The sequence below is a fragment of the Strix aluco genome, chromosome 16 (genome assembly GCF_031877795.1).
Source record: "Strix aluco isolate bStrAlu1 chromosome 16, bStrAlu1.hap1, whole genome shotgun sequence".
Classification (NCBI taxonomy): Eukaryota; Metazoa; Chordata; class Aves; order Strigiformes; family Strigidae; genus Strix; species Strix aluco.
In genome coordinates, this window is record NC_133946.1 from 7,004,312 (window position 1) to 7,010,311 (window position 6,000).

The window sequence follows — 6,000 nt, forward strand, 5'->3', positions numbered from 1 at the left end:
ACAAAATGGTTCTACACATTGTCATTTAGATAATTTCAACAGTAGGAAGGGAATATGAACCCTCAAAAGATATAGAAGATGTGTGTCGTTGGCTGAGATGCAGCAAATTCTATCTACAGTTGTCATAAACTTTTTATGATTTGGGATAAAAATTCAGGATTAAAGATTCTGAAAGATTTACTCTAACTTGGTTGTACATTATAAATCTTGATGCTAGATAATTGGAGACGAAATTCTGGAGCACAAGGTCAACAAGGATGATCACAGTAGCCCATTTTAAGCCATGAAATTCCTCAGCCCTTTTCTAGAATTGTCTTGTAATCACCATCTCTGGTGACCTACAGATGCTATATCATTCCGTGGCATTATCAGGATTTTCTTAAGAAAGTACCTTGCAGGTCACTTACAAATGGGGAGAGAAATTTACCTAGATCAGAGGGTTATCAATGCACACGGAGCTGAAGCAGCAGTCACTAAATAGGTGAAATAAAAGGGAGCAGGAGAGGGAGACTGTGGAGAGGAGGTTGAAGTCCTCAGGAAGCAGAGAGGAGACACGGGCATCTGGTTTGACATATCTCCAGATCATGCTTTTCTGGTGATTTTCTAAATCTCCCAGATACTCCTCCTTCACTATGGAATTAGTGTCACAACTGACCAGTAAAATACCAGTCAAATATAATGGATAGAATGTCATTTATGACTGGCATCCCAATTCTATATCAACTCTCAAAGCACATGCAGCCATTAAACAGGACATACCTTGGTCAGCTAAGAGAAGAGAGGTGGGAGAGAGCAACTGAGGTGAGTAGCAGAAATGGTGAATAAAGTGTATATTGAGTAGAGAATGTCATACTTGTCAATTTTCTTGCTTTTTGCCACTAAAGGGACTATGTAATTGAACTATTTAATTGAAAATTAAGCAAGTTTGGAGTGCAGAAATACATTTACTCTGTTCTTTCTTTCACAGAAGTTTAAATTCAAAAGATGTGGAGTCAGAGGTGAATAAAAATTGCTGATACTTGAGTCAGCTTGCTAGAATATGAGCAGCCACGAGTGCAGAACATTTCATAAATGACCTAGCATTGTCCCAATATTATAGTCCTTTGCACAAAAAATTCCATGTCTTCCTTGACTTTTAAAAAAGGCAGAGTAGTCAGTAGCCTTGCAGGCCTGTGATCTATAAATATATCCTTGTGGAACTCAATGAAATATATTGCACTAACCGGTACCAGATACCTCTTAATTTTATTTTTTTTCTAAACCACTTGGAATATAATGTATAAATCCTAGTTAAAATGCGTCCTGTGTTTGGAAATTTGAAGAATATGTAGAAAACCACGAATGGGTAAAACTTAAAATTAGTTCAGTTAGGCATGATTTTCCATTTTAATTACAATGAAAACGAGGCATGCTGTAAGTTAATTCCATCCTCTGATACTTCAGCTCAACACACACAATGACTTTGTAATCAATTGAACTTTTAGAAAACCTGTGTTGAAATACCCATTTTAAAGCTCTACGAATAAACTGCAAATAACTCCTTCACCATAAAAGTAGTATGTTTTGTCCTTTCATCTTGTAAACTTACTGTGCAAGAAATGTACTTTCTATTCATATAATTATACATGACTTAAAATAATTACAGCTTTCAGGAAACTTTTTTGGTTTTAATCTTAAATGTGAAACTGACTGCTGTAATCTGAGATAAACAAGTTTGCATCATTGTAAGCCTAAATATAAGTTAACTGTTTCCTCTGCGTCATATTTACTAAAACATACCTACTTCTGATCTTTTGGAGTAATCTTCATCAGTCAGGGGAAACACCTGATTGAAATTTGACCCAATAACAGACATTTTCTACCATCATGGAGTACTCGTACTTGAGCTGACCTTCTGTGCACCAGCATATATAGAGTGCGCAGAAGCTACAGGTGTACAGTACGTGCTCGCTGGGACATACATTATGGAATATGCACTACTGGCATGAAGTGCTCACAATTCTGATTTATACAGAGAGCTATTTTTTGGCTGAGTGTCATACTAGTTTATTCATGTATACAGAGGTTGACATGCAAAGAAAAACACAGGGGTTGACACAGTGATTAGCAGGTGAAAGTCTCTGTTCTGTTTGACAACTAAAGTGGAATGATCTGTCTCTACACAAACCAGTGCCTTAAACATTAACAAGGCAGATTGTTTTGTTTTGTTTTGTTTTGTTTTGTTTTCTTAAATATGATGATCTCAGATACTACATTGATAAAGATCATTTAAATGCCTAGGTAGATTACACAGGCCTCATAACACCTCCTTCCTTCCTGAAGTGCAGTGAATGATTCTCACATAGAGAACTCAAAGCTGTCCTGGTACTGCACCACCTCTCCACGAGACAATGTAGCAACTGACAGTGACTCAGGAGACAATATAGCAACCGAAACTAACTCAAATACCTGCCAGAACTAGCCTAAATATAAGTGAAGTGATGGCAAAATGCATATTCGATCTCTGTTTCTGTTCCTTATATTTTACAAGAGCCCCAGATTTTGTGGTTGGTTTCTATTTTGGATGGACAAGTCATTAAAATAAGGTGCTATCCAAGGCCACATAGAAGCATCAGGTTTTAACTATCACCAGCACAAGAACAGAAATAAGAAAAAAAGGACCTAAGAATGCCAACAGCTACCACACCAACACTGTTTTCTTGGATCACAAGTGTTCTGGAATCATTTCATCAGCTTCTTCTTGTACAGTAACTGACTCAAAATACACAAACTGATTTTCATAGGAAGTAACAGGTAAACGCTGTGCTTTGGGAGGCAATTTACAAACAGTCCAGATGCACACATCACAGTTTCTTGAAAGTAACAAATTTTCCAGACCAAGAACACCAAAAGACCAATTCATTTTTCAAGAACTCAAAAAGTCTTTTAAACAGAAAATGTTCTAACAGAGTAGTAACATTTGACCACTGTAAGGTCTCCCCAGAGCCTTCTCTTCTCCAGCTGAACACCCCCAACTGTCTCAGCCTGTCCTCACAGGGAAGGTGCTCCAGCCCCTGATCATCTTTGTGGCCTCCTCTGGATCCACTCGAGCAGGTCCGTGTCCTTCTGACATTGGGGGCCCAGAGCTGGACACAGCACTGCAGGGGGGGGTCTCACAAGAGTGGAGTGGAGGCGGAGAATCCCCTCCCTCAACCTACTGGCCACACTGCTCTTGATGCAGCCCAGGACACAGTTGGCTTTCTGGGCTGCGAGTGCACATTGCTGGCTCATAGTCAGTTTTTACCCACCAATACCCCCAAGTCCTTCTCTGTGGGACTGCTCTCAACCCACTCATTGCCCAGCCTGTTTTTGTGCTTGGGATTGCCCTGATCCACATGCAGGACCTTGAACCTGGCCTTGTTGAACTCCATGAGGTTCACATGGTCCCACATCTCCAGCCTGTCCAGGTCCCTCTGGATGGCACATCCCTTCCCTCCAGCCTGTTGACCGCACCACACAGCTTGGTGTCATTGGCAAACTTGCTGGGGGTGCACTCAGTCCCACTGTCTGTGTCACCAACAGAGATGTTATACAGCACCGGTCCCAACACCAACCCCTGAGGAATGGCACTCGTCACTGCTCTCCACTTTGACATTCTTTGCTTCAATTTCCTTTCCTATTAACTTACTCCTTTTGTTATTGAACTTTGTATGAAAATATTTTGCTGAGTTTCTATTTGTAGTAAACCAGGGCCCAATTCTGTCCCTAATGTTACCCACAGTGAAACTCCCTTTAACATTAATGAAATCAGATGAGGCTTTTTTTGTACCTAGTTTATAAGAACTAAATTATTAGCAGTTATTCAAAATCTGAGAAAACTGTACATAACTACAGATATAGCTCTAAATCTCTTCTTACATCCTATGGACTCATCTCAAAGTCTCTATAACTTCATCATATCTGCACTGATACTTTCCCACACCATCCATCCATACTTCTCAGAAACATTGTCATAATATTTTACTGAATGGGGAAAAATGTATTTCAATAGACTCGCTCATGATCCGATACCTGTAAATGAAAATGCTAAGCTCAACCCAGAAGAAAATATGTGGCATACAGAGGTATCTCTGTACAGGCCTATGTGAGACAAATACGTGTTCTTTCCCTGCTGACTACCTAGTGAAAATACAGCAATTTCATAGAGCTGCTCTAGCCTAGTTACTGGAACAGCTTCTGCAGTCCAATTTAGGATCCTGTTTCCATATGAAAACTCCATAAAGCAGCAGATTCTCTGGCTGTCTCACAAATTCAGTTATACTTTTCTCACATTGCTCTGTCTGTGAAGTAAAAATGGCAGATAATTAATTCTACCCCATTTGAAGCAATGCACTTTCACAAAATGTGTGATTTGTAATAAACCTGCCTTTGTAAAAACATAATTCAACAGCTTCATTGCCTGGCCAGCAATGTAAAGGAAGAGACACAGGCTTACAGGTCCTTACAGGTGAAAATTAGGTGCTCACCTATGTTTCTGTGAGTTTGATTTTCTTTCCACACTACCTTCATAGTTCTCCCAGCCTTTGTCCTGGTGTTTCTGACAACACTTTTCAGCATTTATCCCTCAACCCTACACTTCCTCCATGAACACTTCAAATTAATTTTCCTCAGAAGCTATTGTTGAGATCCTACTTCTATTGCTATTCTTTTCCAGGGTTTTTTTTCTCCAACTGCTCAGTTCAAACAGTCAGTCTTATACCCTAGGGAATGCTTCGAGCCCAGCATTCCTTTCCATTCTTCTATTAAAGTGGCATCATCGAAGCATTCCTAATGGAAAGAACACCGTTCCCTTCTGCACTGTATTACACTGCCAAATGAAACAGAGTGAATGCCAGCTCATTTAATGAGTATAAGTCATTCCTGTCTCATGGGGCTTGGGAGACTATGTTCCTTTTCCCAGCTCCACAAATTTATCTGTTGTATGAGTTTCATCGAAACGCTTTTTATATCAGTTTTCCCATCTGTAAAATAGGCATAGTCATAAAAGCTTTCTCTTGTAAAGTAGTCTGACATTAGTGGACAGCGAGAAATATATAAAGATGGGCTCGATTTATTAATTCAATTTATAGAAGAGTCCTGCACATATTTCCGTTCTCTGCCTTTCCTTCTTCCTTATCCTGCAAACCACATATCTGGTAATATGCTATTAGAGAAGGGAAGTAAGGCAGTTTGGGAATAATCTTGGCTCTGGTTATCACTTGCTGTCATAACAAAACAAGAAATCTGTGTGTGATCTTGGGAAAGTTACTTAATCTTCCAGATGCTTCAGACTTCCAATCTATAAGATGATTATTAAGTCCATCTCATGAGGGTTGTGAGGTAAGAGACACCTATTAAACATTTTGATGTAGCAGACTGGGGATTCAACAGAAATGATAAATACTACTTTTTTAATGTATTACCTCTTTTGCAAGCATTCTCCTTCCTGTGAAGAATTTGCTCAATTCCAGAATCGTCTCTGTGACATTATTCGTCATGTAAGGGCATGTTGTGAAACGGCAGTTTCCTTCAGAAGATCTTCCCAGTTTACAACATTACAATCTGAAATGTGATAAAGGAATATCTAATTGCTGACAAAAGTCTAGTGTTTATATTTTTAGTATGCTTCTTCCAGACAAAATTATGCTTTTGTAATTATGCACATTTTTAACTTAGGGGGTTATTATTTTGCATAAATGTTACTTCAGCACCTGCAAGACACAGATCATCCTTTTCCAGTTTATCTTTCTCTTCACTGGGAAGGATTCTTTATCTTTGCTGTTAACCATACCAATGTCAAAATAGGGAGTTGGTTTTGCTCAACAGGTTTCTTGTTCAGAATAAAAGCAAAGCATCATTGCCAAGTGTACACTTTTGGTTTTCCTCTAGGGAGGAGCCTGACATATCTCTGCTTATGCTATAGCCTATGCCTTGGGCATGTTTTCCTAATTGGGGCTGGCTGAAACTGTTCTGCTTTCCTGC